At 36.5% G+C, this 13,051-nt stretch overlaps 1 long non-coding RNA gene across 1 annotated transcript in view; it reads left to right on the forward strand.

Moving 5' to 3' along the window:
* Positions 1 to 2,476: 2,476 nt before the first annotated feature.
* The window catches only part of LOC140711487 (uncharacterized), a 30,501-nt gene continuing 19,926 nt past the window's right edge, over positions 2,477 to 13,051 (forward strand). The window contains exons 1-4 of the long non-coding RNA XR_012092714.1: positions 2,477 to 2,836; positions 5,760 to 5,823; positions 11,765 to 11,834; positions 12,128 to 12,254. This is a non-coding gene — a long non-coding RNA (uncharacterized lncRNA). The remainder of the gene's footprint in view (positions 2,837 to 5,759; positions 5,824 to 11,764; positions 11,835 to 12,127; positions 12,255 to 13,051) is intronic.

Consider the following 13,051-nt stretch of genomic DNA (forward strand, 5'->3'; position numbering starts at 1 on the left):
GCATGTATGTATATACTGACTGCTCTATCACGTATTTTGTTATAAAAAGGCATTTCAATAGAATATTTAGAAACATTCTTAAGGTGTTTGTAAATTTAAACTGCTTTCTGATCACAGCTGCCAGACTGAGACACTTTCAAAAGTAAGTTATTTATCTATAATTTAAGTTTCAAATAGAAGCAGTCTCAGTTTTTAGCATTTTATAGTTATCAATATCATTATGAAATATTTTTAAAACATATTCTAGAAATAAGCAAGTTTTCAGCTTATGGAAATTATAACTTAAAGCATGACAAACAAGTAAGTACAGAACAATATAAGGAATTACTAAGATGAGGAAGGGATGTTCCCAGAAGGAGAAAGCAATGGAAAGGCATCAAGTGAGGATATGAAAAAGATTTGCTAAGCTAGTTGCCACTCCTCTTTCAGGTGAAAATGTCGTCTGAGTTTCATCAAGAAGAGCTGAGTCTCCCATATCAATAGTTGATCATTTTCCCTTATTCTTTGACCCAGGAAAGCAAATGAAAGCTGACTGGAAATGAAAAGGCACAGGTTCTAATGTTAAGTTCAGCTTACTTGGTAGAGGCCCCTAACTAAACTGTCTCTCATTATTTTTTCATCACTGAAAAACAGATGAGACTAGTGGAATTATATAGTTTTATAGTTTTAGCACATTACTACCACAATTAGTGTTAAATGAGTCAAACAAAAGGAAAACTTAGCCAAAATTAAATGAAGCCACTTTGAGATGAATCATGGCTTTCCATTTCCAATTAACCTAAGGCACTGCAAAATAACCAGATAATATTATCAGCACACAGCTCGTTCACCTGTTGTTCTAAAGTCCAGATTAAGCAAATCAAAAAAGTCCCCAGGCTCTTAGTTCAGGTTGCTTTAGATTTAACAACAAAGAAGAGTTTCAAATTTCAAGATGCTAAAGAAAGTGATATAATGAATGGCTGACTATGAGATTGGGGAAAAGAAAAGGCTTGTTCTGATGAGTAACTATTTCCACCCTTTGTGTTTAATTTGTGTTGTAAATGTTGACATTTTATAATCTTTTATTTATTTATTTATATTTATTTATTTGTTTTACTGTTTCAAGCTAGGAGTAGGACTTCAGCATTCTATAATCTTTTACCTAAAGTTTTGTTCCAAAGTTGTGATAAAGACCAAAAAAAGATAAAGTCACATAAGTATGTAAAACAAGGGAGGGTGACAAAAGATAAAAATATAGTCAATTTGAAAGGCAGTATTTCATCCACGTGTTAATAACGGTATGAGTTCAGGACTTAGGAAGAAAGATAACTAAATGGTGAGGTTCTGTGCCAAATGCTGCAGAATACACAGACACAGTAACGATGAAGTGCAGAACTGAGATTTGGATACAGAGAATTCTCAATCTTTTTCTCAGCGTAGTATCAGGTGTCTACCAGCCTGGGGATGCCCTCCCCTTCACCACTCATGTAGACACACACAAAGGAATACTTGGAAACAGAGCAGGGCTTCCAGTATCTCATAAATACAATGACAGATTTCCCAAGAATTATACTCTGGGTTAGAGGAAACCAAGGATAGAAAATGTTCTTAAAAGGAAAATCCATAAAGAGATATCTGACCCTAACCTCAACTACCAGAGCTACAGAGAAGAGAAACAAAGACTTTGTTATAAAGAAGACATTAAAACAAACACATGTACAACATTGATAAGCATTTTACTCAAAGGGAGAAAAGAACGGGAAGGGCTGAAAGTCTCCACACAAGCCAATCTTTTTGATGAAAATATATTTCCTTTTTTCTTCTGGTCTCCTCTATAAGACAGTGCACAAAGTGCTCATTTATATTTTCTTTGTTTTCATCCCAAAGCTAGAAGATCAAAGAGTTAATAAAACCTCCTAGCTATAGAAGGTCATTACAAAACTAAATGCAGCAATTCAAAGTGGAAAATAGAATGAATGCCAAGGAGATGTTTAACAAAGTAACATTCTAGATGTATTCTTTGAAGAACATTTGCAGACTCGTTTGATTGCTTTAGAGCGCACAGGGAACAATGCAGCTGCATGGAGCTAACATTGACTGATGGTTGCATTCTGCCAAACCAAAGCCAGGCGGCTTAGAATCACAAGTGTATTTGATATAGAATTACCTAATATAGTGGAAATATTCATGTGTATTTTGCATAGCAAAATAATATTAAAAACTTCCACCTTTTCCCCCCTTGGGTCTAATTAAATGCCCAAACATAAGACATGAGTCTATTCATTGGAAAAATAATTTGAAGCACTATTTTTCCAAAAACTGACAAAATTGGATGGCAAGATAAGGGATTAGCTTAATGCTTCCCATTAGCTATTGAGATCCTCCTTCTTTTGCTTTTTTCTTCTTTTTTTTTCTTTAGTGCTGACATCCTTATAATGGTAGCAAATACAGAATACAAAAGGGAGGCTTTGGAAATCAACAATATTACCACATTGATTTATTCAAAAGAGACAGGTTGGTACACTGGTCTTGCATTACAGTGTGACATGCTAGACTTTGCCATTCACTGTATACTGTCATCTAAATGCTTGAGTTCCCCCAAAATTCTTATGTTGAAACCTGATCCTCAGTACAATAGTATTGAGAGTTAGGGCCTTTAAGAGGTGATTAGGTCATAAGGGCAGAGACCTCATGAATGGAATTAGCACCCTCATAAAAGAGGCCAAAAGAAGTTTGTTTGTCCCTTCCTCCATGTGAGGACCCACCTAGAAGTCACCATCTACGAAGCAGAAAGCAGGCCCTCAGCAGACATGAAATCTCCTGGTGCTTTGATTTGGACTTCCCAGCCTCTAGAACTGTGAGAAATAAATTTCTACTGTTTATATTTTTGATAGCAGCTCAAATGGACTAAAACACTGTAACCCTGGAGTCTTAGCATTAGGACTGATTAAACAGGTTTCCTCCTGGAGAAGAAACAGCAGAACATCCTAGAACATCAGAAGTGCCCATCCTGTTGGTAGAGCTATGGCTATGTGGCAACATGAAGGCCAAATGATAGATGGTATTTAAGGTCTCCCACTGAGGTCTAATCAAATGATGTTTTTTCTACTATTTGAAAACTTGGGAAAAACTTGCTTTCATGTTGAGGTAAAAGGAGATCTTTCCTAGGGTAATTTGAAGGTGAATTGAAGACTGGCATAGCTAGGTGTTCACATAATGATTTTATTTAGGAGAGTGTAATTTTTTAAAAAAAAAAGCATAGAAATATTTAAATAGCTGAGATTAAGCTTTAATCAATTAAACTTTTTAATTATTTGGGGCAAATAACTAACATTTCACTATCAAATGAATATGTTTTGAAGTACCATTGAAAGTTGTGCTGATGCCAATAAACAGTCTTTTTGCCTCAGTGGTGCATGTCACCTTCCTGCAAGGCAACTAGTTTGCAGATATGGTCAGAGGGAAAATTACTGAACAACAAAATGAAAAGGGGGCATAAGTCAGCCAGCTTTCTCAATCCTAGGAAAGGAAACTTCCCTCCTGCTTATGAAAGAGGACGATTGTGCTCAGTACCACTTAACCAGTGCCAACAATCTGGTAAGCCCTTTATTCAGTGCTACACCAGGGCTACAGAAAGGTGACCTGGAGTTTGGGGCCGAGGTCAGGGAAAGGTCACTGCCTGAAAAATGAAACTAGTCAAAAGAAAAGAATCCTAGGAATGGGTGAGGTTACTCATCCACCAAAGTAATCCAATCTAAAAGATGGCATTTTTTTTTTTTTTCCTGGTAGTTTAGTGGTCAGGGAAAAAATAAAAGAGAAAGAAAAGGATTTGTTTAAAAAATATATTCAAAATTCTAAGCCTTTTAAATAATCCTGCTGGCCCTTGCAAGCTTGTCCTAGCATGCTTTGAAGTGTGGCCATAAGAATCAGCATTTTGTCACTAAAATGCCTACAGACTTTCTCTATTTTTTTACTTCTGCTTTTTAGGTTCATCAGTTCCCCTCTCCTCTCACTGGTTTTCCTCTCCATCACCACCACTACAATTTCAAAACTAAAAATCAGATGTTAGGTAGGAAGACACCATTACTCTGTTGTTTGAAACGTGCTCTGAACTAGCTGGTTGACTTTCCCCTTCTCAGCATCTTCTAGGTGCCTTTCTGTAAAGGCAGCGTATCCAACACATGCCAGTATGTGGACCTTGGTTGGTCATGGTATGCCAGGAGTGCCTGTTTTAAATAACCCTTTTTAAGGTTAAAGGAACTTAAATTCTTGGCATATTTATTTGCCCTTTCATAGCTTTTATCTTTGAGATGTAGATGAGTGCTTATAGGGTGCCTGGAATGGAAACATGCTGTAGGATAAAGGAGCATGGGCTCAGGGTTGCATATTTTCAGGCTTCCCCACCTAAAAACAAAACAAAACAAAACAAACAAAATCCATGACATTTCTTTTCCTGGATGGCAAAAATGAAAACATTTCATGAATAAATCCACAAATAAAATGATATCACTTTAAAGATGTGAAAAAACTAGGTGTACTTTGAAAAAGTACATTTTAAATAGGTAGCCAGAAGCAGATATGTGCAACTGAAATGTTTACTATTCATCTGATATCTTTTTCTAAGAAACACAAAAACCATGAAGTTAGAAAGAATTCAATTAACTCTCTTCAGTGTGTAGAAGGATGTAGAAGGAGTTTCAACTTCTTTTTGTTTTATATTTGTTGTCAAGAATTCATACAAGAAAGTCAATTTTATACAAAATAATTTTACAAAATTACTTTTAAGATAGTCAATTTCCATAGATCAACTTCAGTAGGTCATATAATATGTCTTTTAATATGAACTCCTTAGCTTTATTAGTGCATTAAAAATTATTTATCTTGCAAAACAATAAATTAAAAACAGAATTAGAATATATTTGCTTTATGTAGCCACAGTATTAAGTTAAAATAGTATAATGCATGTTATACAAAGAGAAATGTAAATGGGGCCTAAAAGAACATTTTTAAGTCAGTTTCACTTTAAACATTGAATAGAAAAGTTGACTTATCTTAAGTAAAGCAAGTCACTACATCACTCTGCTACAGCAAATGTTTCTTTGTAAATGAGGATGAACTGACAATGCTTGAAAGTATAGTTCATCAGAATCACAAGAAACCAAATATTACGAATGTGTAAAATTCCATGTTTATTTAATATCGGTTACACAGCCAGTTTATTGAAACCAGTCTTTGTAAAGACAAATAACATGTCTGATGAACATAAACAGTATCATACAGTTGAAATTCATCCTGTATTTTCACCTGAATAAAGATGTCATTATGCAAGAATTTCAACAATAAAGACCTTGCCTTGAATTGGCATGGCATCTCTCAGAGCTTCAAGGCAGCACAGTCTTCCATCCAACTCCAGAGATTATCAACTCTACATCAGGGAACTTCAGTGTTTAGCTTGTCCACACTTAGTTACCATGGAACCTTCCTCCAGTATCTGCATTGGCCTCCGGTGTGGTCGGTGACATGGGCACCTTCTCAGAGGACATATCCAGAATCCAAGCTGGGTATTCCAAGGACAAAAAATATGCAGATAATGTAAAAAGGATCATTCCAGTCACAGAGAAGTATGAATGTTATACTGCTTAATAATGATACCAACAAATATTAATTTTATTGTTATAGTTGCCGATATATATTAAAGTTTACTATGTGCCAGGCATAGCACACTAGCTCATAAAATTGACATAAGAACCCTATAACTATTAAAATTATCTCTGCTCCAGAGACCAAGAAACTTGAAAAAGTGATAGAAACAGGGTACCGTTTGCATCATCAAACCCAGCTCAGGTAAGACTAGTAGCTTCCTTCACGCAACATTGTAATGAACTAATAGTTTCTTCAAAGCCACTCACACCTTTTTTTCTGCCCTGCCTTTCTCTCTCTCTTTCAAATTAGTTTTTAAATTGATATATAAAATGTTATATATTTACTGTGTACATCATGATGTTTGGAAGTATATATACATTGTGGAATAGTTAAACTTAGCTAATTAACAAATTTATTACCTCATGTAGTTACCATTTTTGTGGTGAGAACACTTAAAATCTACTCTCTTAGAATTTTTCCAAGATACAATCTATCATCATTAACTATAGTTACCATGCTGTACAATAGACCTCTTGAATTTATTTCTCCTATCTAACTAAAAATATGTATCCTTTAACTAATAACTTCCCCCTACCCTCAACCTCCTAATCACTCATCCTCTGGTAACTATCATTATAATCTTCACATCTTTTCCTTCTTTTTCTTTCTTTTCTTTCTTTTCTTTCTTTTCTTTCTTTCTTTCTTTCTCTTTCTTTCTTTCTTTCTTTCTTTCTTTCTCTTTCTTTCTTTCTTTCTTTCTTTCTTTCTTTCTTTCTTTCTTTCTTTCTTTCTTTCTTTCTTTCTTTCTTTCTTTCTTTCTTTCTTTCTCTTTCTCTCTTTCTCTCTTTCTTTCTTTTTTTTTTTCCCAGAGTTTCACTTTTGTTGCCCATGCTGGAGTACAGTGGTATGATCTCATCTCACTGCAAACTTTGCCTTCCGGGCTCAAGCAATTCTCTCACCTCAACCTCCTGAGTAACTGGAATTACAAGTGCCTGCCACCACTCCCAGCTAATTTTCTTTTTTTTTTTGTTTGGTATTTTTAGTAGAGATGGGGTTTCACCACATTGGCCAGGCTGGTCTCAAACTCCTGATTTCAGGTGATCCACCTGCCTTGGCCTCCCAAAGTGTTGGGATTACAAGCATGAGCCACTGCGCCCAGGCTTACACTCTCCACTTCTATGAAATCATCTTTTTTAGATTCCACATGTAACAGATCATGTAGTACTTGTCTGTCTGTCTGTGCCTGGCTTATTTTACTTAACATAATGCCCTCCAAGTTAATCCATGTTGTCAGAAATGACAGGATTTCCTTTTTTTTTTTTAATGACTGAGTAGTACTCCATTGTGTGTGTATATACCACATTTTCTTTATTCATTCCACTGTTGATGGACATTTAGATTGATACCATATATTGGCTATTGTGAATGGTGCTGCAATAAACATGGGAGTGCAGCTGTATTGTCAACACATCAATTTTCTTTTTCTTTGGATGTATATTCAGTAGTGAAATTGCTGGATCATATGGTAGTTCTATTTTGAGGTTTTCAATGAACTTTCTTGTTGATTCTGTAACTGCTGTACTAATTTAAATTACATCAAAAGTATGCAAGGGTTCTCTTGTCTCCACATCCTCACTAACACTTGTTATCTTGGGTTTTTTTTTTTTTTTTTTTTTTTTTTTTTTTTTCTTGATAATAGTCACCCTGATAGATGTGAAGTGATATCTTGTGGTTTTTTTTCATTTGTGTTTCCTGTGTGATTAGTGACGTTGAATGTTTTTTTCACAGACAGTACCTGTTGGCCATTTGTATGTCTTCTACTAAAAAATGTCTATTTGGGCCTTTGTCCATTTTTTAATCAGGTTATTTGTTTTCATGCTATTGAGTTGCTTTTATAGAGGCTAACTAAAATTCTTGATATTCTAGAAAGACTTCCTTCTGCCTCTCTGATATTTTTCTTTTTCTTACAATTTTTATATTCCAAACCACAACACAGCTCTCCTTGTAGCCAGGAGTGGCCATGTGATGGATTCTGACCAACGAGATGCAAGCCGAAGTTGCTAATTGGGACTCCTAAAAACACTTTTAAAAAGTGACGGACTCATGATCTCTTCACCCTTCTTCTGCCTGTCTTGAATTGTCCATCCTCAGATTTCTTTTTACACAAAAAAATTATTTTCAGTTAGGCTATGTTAATTTGATTTTCTGCTACATGCAGCTGACTGTACTGATTATCTAAAACTGCTTTATAAAGTTTTGTGACTAGGGGGTGGGAGCAATGATCACTAATATTCGTTAAGTGAAAGGATAAATGATTGAATTGTGTATCTTAATTGTGGTATATTCTGTACAACATTTTTACAATAAATTATGCTGAATGAGTTTCTTTCTATTTGATACCAAAGACTAGCACATCTGAAATAACTGTCAGTATTTTTCCTTGCTAAAAGTATACAGATTAAAAAATAAGCCGTTTCATGTGCACTGAAAGAATGGCTATAACTCTTGCCCTGATCAGAGGGTTCCACAAACTAGCGTTGAACTCAGTGGGGGCCCAACAGAGAAGAAAAGGAGGAAATTCAGGAGATAAATTAAGGAATTTTTGGAGATGGTGAGATATTTAAATTGTATAAAGATTTTTCAATTAAATTGAGTAAAACCCACTTTCTAATCTCTCCCTATTAACGATTGAAATCCCATTTCCAACACTTATTGGGTATGTCATCTTAGACAAGGTTGTTTCACCTTCCTGAGGTTACTATATTTTTTAGCCATAAAGTCAATATTTTACAATCTATCTCATAGTATCATTTTTAGGATGAACTAAAACAATGGATGTGAATTGCCTAGTACCGCGCTTGACACATAATATAAAGTTAGCAGACTTTCATGCCCTGTCTGCCTCCCTACTACCCGATTCCCCACGGCTCATCTCCATTGACCGAAGAATGACTTTAAAGACATCAGTCTAATCTCTGAAAGCATTTTTTCTTTTCTTACCTCACAGCCCAGTCACTATACAAAGACATCATTTCACTGGACAGAGATATTAGTGAAAATAATGCCTGCGACCAGGGTGTACGTTTCTTGAAGGCAGTAACCATGACTTAAAATGTCTATGTCCCTTACAGAACTCGAGTTTCTAAATAATTTCCAACTACACTATCTGAAAGGAAAAGAACTTTGAGATATTTAATTTTTAAATAATTTTTATCAATGCAAATGATCCTGTTTTTCAAGGTACAATCTTGTCAGCATTTACCACCAAATAAGCACAATGCTTGAAGACCTATAAAGTAGTTATGAACATAGACAAACCCATATTTTTGATGATAATATGAAGGCATATCAAAAAGAAAAGAATCTCAATATAACTTACAATCGTTTTTTACTATGAACTATTCACTGTGCTAAGCACCTTCATACATTACCAACAATCCTTTCTAAAACTCTGCAAAGTAGGTATTGCTAACTTCATATTATGGAAAGGAAAACCAAAGATACAAGACTTGACTAGCACTAACTGCTAAGTGAATCCAGAGCACTTTAGCCAGAGTATGAATTCAAATTTTTTATGTTCCTATGTTTGAGTTCTTTGTACTTCACACACTGCAGAGCAGAAGACATGAAGATTATTAATTTCTGGGGAAGAAAAGTCAAAAATGTCCATACAGTTTAATAGAAAACAACATTTTGGGATCTTAATTATTCAGATCCATAGCATCAAAATTAATTGTTGTTTATAAAATAAACAATAAAATAACAAATATTTTTAAAGCAACATACAAAGTTCTAATTTAATCTTTACAACTGTTCTGTAAGGTAGATATTATTACCTCTTCATATGAATAGATGTTGAAATTTAGAGAAATAAATGACTTTTCTAGATAACAAACCTTGAACCCACACCCTGGCCTCATGATAGAGTTATTTCCACCACACCACAATATTATACTCCCTGTGTTATTTTACTTGAGTTTCAATGAAAAAAGGATACAGGAATGGATGAAGGGTGTTATGGTTTGGCTCTGTGTCCCCACCCAAATCTCATCTCAAATTGTAATTGCCATGTGTCGACGGAGGGGCCTGGTAGGAGGTGATTGGATCATGGGGATTGTTTTCTCCATGCTGTTTTCATGATAGTGAGTGAGTTCTCACAAGCTCTGATGGTTTAAAAGTGTGGCACCTCCTTCTTTGCTCTCTTTCTCCTGCCATCATGTAAGATATGCCTTGCTTCCCCTTCACCTTCTGCCATGATTGAAAGTTTCCTGAGGCCTCTCCAACCATGCTGAACTGTGAGTCAATTAAATCTCTTCCATTTATAAATTACACAGCTTCAGGTAGTTCTTTATAGCAGTATGAAAACAGACTAATACAGAAAATTGGTACCAGGAGAGAGGCATTGTTATAAAAATAACCTGAAAATGTGAAAGTGACTTTGGAACTGGGTAACAGACAGACATTGGAAGAGCTTAGAGGACTCAGAAGAAGACAGGAAGATGTGCGAAAGTTTGAAACTTCCTAGAGACTTGTTGAATGGTTATGACCAAAATGCTGATAGTGATATGGACATTGAAGTGCAGGTTGAGGTGGTCTCAGATGGAGATGAGGAACTTATTGGGAACTGGAGGAAATGCTACTCTTGCTATGTTTTAGCAAACAGACTGGCAGAATTTCTGCTAAGACAATGGAGAAAATGTCTCCAGGCCATTTCAGAGATCTTCATGGCTTGGGAGGGAAAAATGGTTTCATGGGTTGGGCCCAGGGCCCCACTACTCTGTGCAACATCGAGACATGACACGCTGCATCCCAGCTGCTTCAGTTTCAGCTGTGGCTAAAAGAGACCAACATACAGCTAGGGCCATTGTTTCAGAGGGTGCAAGTCCCAAGCCTTGGTGTCTTCCACATGGTGTTGGACCTGTGTGTGTGCAAAAGATAAGAATTGAGCTTTGGAAGCCTCTGCCTTGATTTCAGACGTTGTTTGAAAACACCTGGATGTCCAGGCAGAAGTCTGCTGCAAGGGCAGAGCCCTCATGTAGAACTTCTACTAGGGCAGTGCAAAGGGGAAATGTGCGATTGGAGCCCCCACACAGAGTCCCCACTGGGGCATGGCAGACTACCACTGTGAGAAGAGGGCCACCATCCTCCATACCCAAGAATGGTAGATCCACCAACATGTTGCACTGTGTGCCTGGAAAAGCCACAGGCACTCAACATCAGCCTGTAAAAGCAGCCATGGGGCCTGTACCCTCAGAGCCACAAGAGAAGAGCTGCCCAAGGTTTTGGGAGCCCACCTCTGGCATCAGCATTGCCTGAATATGAGTCATGGAGTCAAAGGAGTTTATTTTGGAGCACTACAATTTAGTGGCTGCTTTGCTGGATTTCAGACTTGCGTGGGGCCTGTAGCCCTTTTGTTTTGAACAATTTCTCCTTTTTGGAATGGTAATATTGCCTGTACCCCCATGGTATTTGGAAGTAACTATCCTGTTTTTTTGTGGGTTTTTTTTTTATTTTACAAACTCATAGGTGGAAGAGACTTGCCTTGCCTCAGATGGAACTTGCTTTGTCTCAGATGAGATTTGGACTTGGACTTTTAAGTTAATAATAAAATGAGCTAAGACTTTGGGGGACTGTTGGGAAGGCACGATTGATTTTGAAACGTGAAAAGGACATGAGATTTTGGAGGGAACAGGGGTGGAATTATATCCTTTGGCTCTGTATCCCTACCCAAATCTTATCTTGAATTTTAATCCCCACATGTGGAAGGAGGGACCTGGTGAGAGGTGAGTGGATCATGTGGGCAGTTTTCCCCATGCAGTTCTCATGATAGTTAATGAGTTCTCATAAGATCTGATGGTTTAAAAGTGTGGCACTTCCTTCTTTGCTCTCTCCTGCCACCATGTAAGATGTGCTCACTTCCTCTTTACCTTCTGCTATGATTGTAAGTTTCCTGAGATCTCCCCAACCATGCAGAACTGAGTCAATTAAGCCTCTTTCCTTTATAATTTACCCGATCTCAGGTAATTCTTAAAGCAGTGTGAAAACAGACTAATACAAAGGCACGGACTTGTCACCATATTTAGGCCTTCTTACTTCCATTATCTAAATTACTCTCTTTTGAACAAATGCTTTTTTTCAACAGGTGTCTTCTGAGAAGTCATTTTGATACAGTATGAATTCAATAAGACAAGTCTTCCATTGAGCATGCTTGGGCAAGTAAATATCAAATTTTCTAAAGGTCTTTAATTCATGCTTGGTGTTCAGCATGCCCTTTTTCTCCTCCTTAATGTTTGTTTTCAAATGAGCAGCAAAGAATCAATTTAAGGGCTGGAATAGCTCTGGGGTATTTAACAGGTGCTGAAACTCATGTTTAGGTTACCAGTTCAGATCCCAAGATACGTGGTTCTCTCTTCTGCTACTCATTATTTTAACCAGGAAGACCCGATCACTACCTTTAAACCGGCATGTCCTACCATAAAACCGTTCCTCCCTACCTTCATTGAAGGTACTGGTGAGGAATCACCTAAGGTTGTTACCATTGAGAACTAGCAGAACAGTAATCATTCACTCCAATGACACATGGTGCATCTCTTATGCTACTAGAAGCAGCACAGCTGGATATAAGCAACCAGGTGAGGTGGGAGAGCATATATTCCTTGAAAAAAAGTCATCTTGAGTTTGGGAAAGGTGTGATTATGGTGAGCAGCAGAAAGAACAGAAAGGAGTAGGTGACAAAGAAGAAAGATGATGATCCAAGTTTGGACTAAATTAGTACAGAAAGAATTATCAAATGGATCAATAGCTAAACATGTCAGAGAAAAGGGGTCAAATGCCAAGTGTATCAACTTTGAAGACCAGAGAACCCTAGATAATAAAGATGGAAGTCAAAGCAGTTTACTCCGTTATTCTTAATAAGTCTTAGTTATCTTTTTATTATCTCTAAGTGTTATAAACATTGTCTTCAGGTATTACTGAGAAAAGATGCTGAATTAGGAAGACCCAATAATATCTGTAGTTAATATCCTGGTTCCTGCAGTGTATGTAACAGTGTACATCATAATTTAGGACCTCTAAGACTCCTTTCCATTTGGTTGTGCCAGACAGTGCATATTTTTTATTTTTTTTCTTCTCAAACTTTCGTTGACTGCTGTGTAATGCCTTATTACCAAGAGTGAACACTTTTATTTTGCTGTTCTCTGTAACAAATCTTTACTAATTTAATCATCAAAGCAAACTTGTGAGACCAAATTTATTAATATCCCCATTTTACAAATATGGAATCAATGTAAGAGAAAGCCCTGGTGACTTTCCCAAGGTTATGTAGTTAGTAAAGTTAGGGTTTAAACTCAGTTAGTCTTCTCCAAATCCTTCTTCCTAAGCACCACACAATAATGTCTTGCTTAGATGTTTCATGGAGTTAAAATAATTT

This window comes from Chlorocebus sabaeus, chromosome 4 (genome assembly GCF_047675955.1).
Source record: "Chlorocebus sabaeus isolate Y175 chromosome 4, mChlSab1.0.hap1, whole genome shotgun sequence".
NCBI lineage: Eukaryota > Metazoa > Chordata > Mammalia > Primates > Cercopithecidae > Chlorocebus > Chlorocebus sabaeus.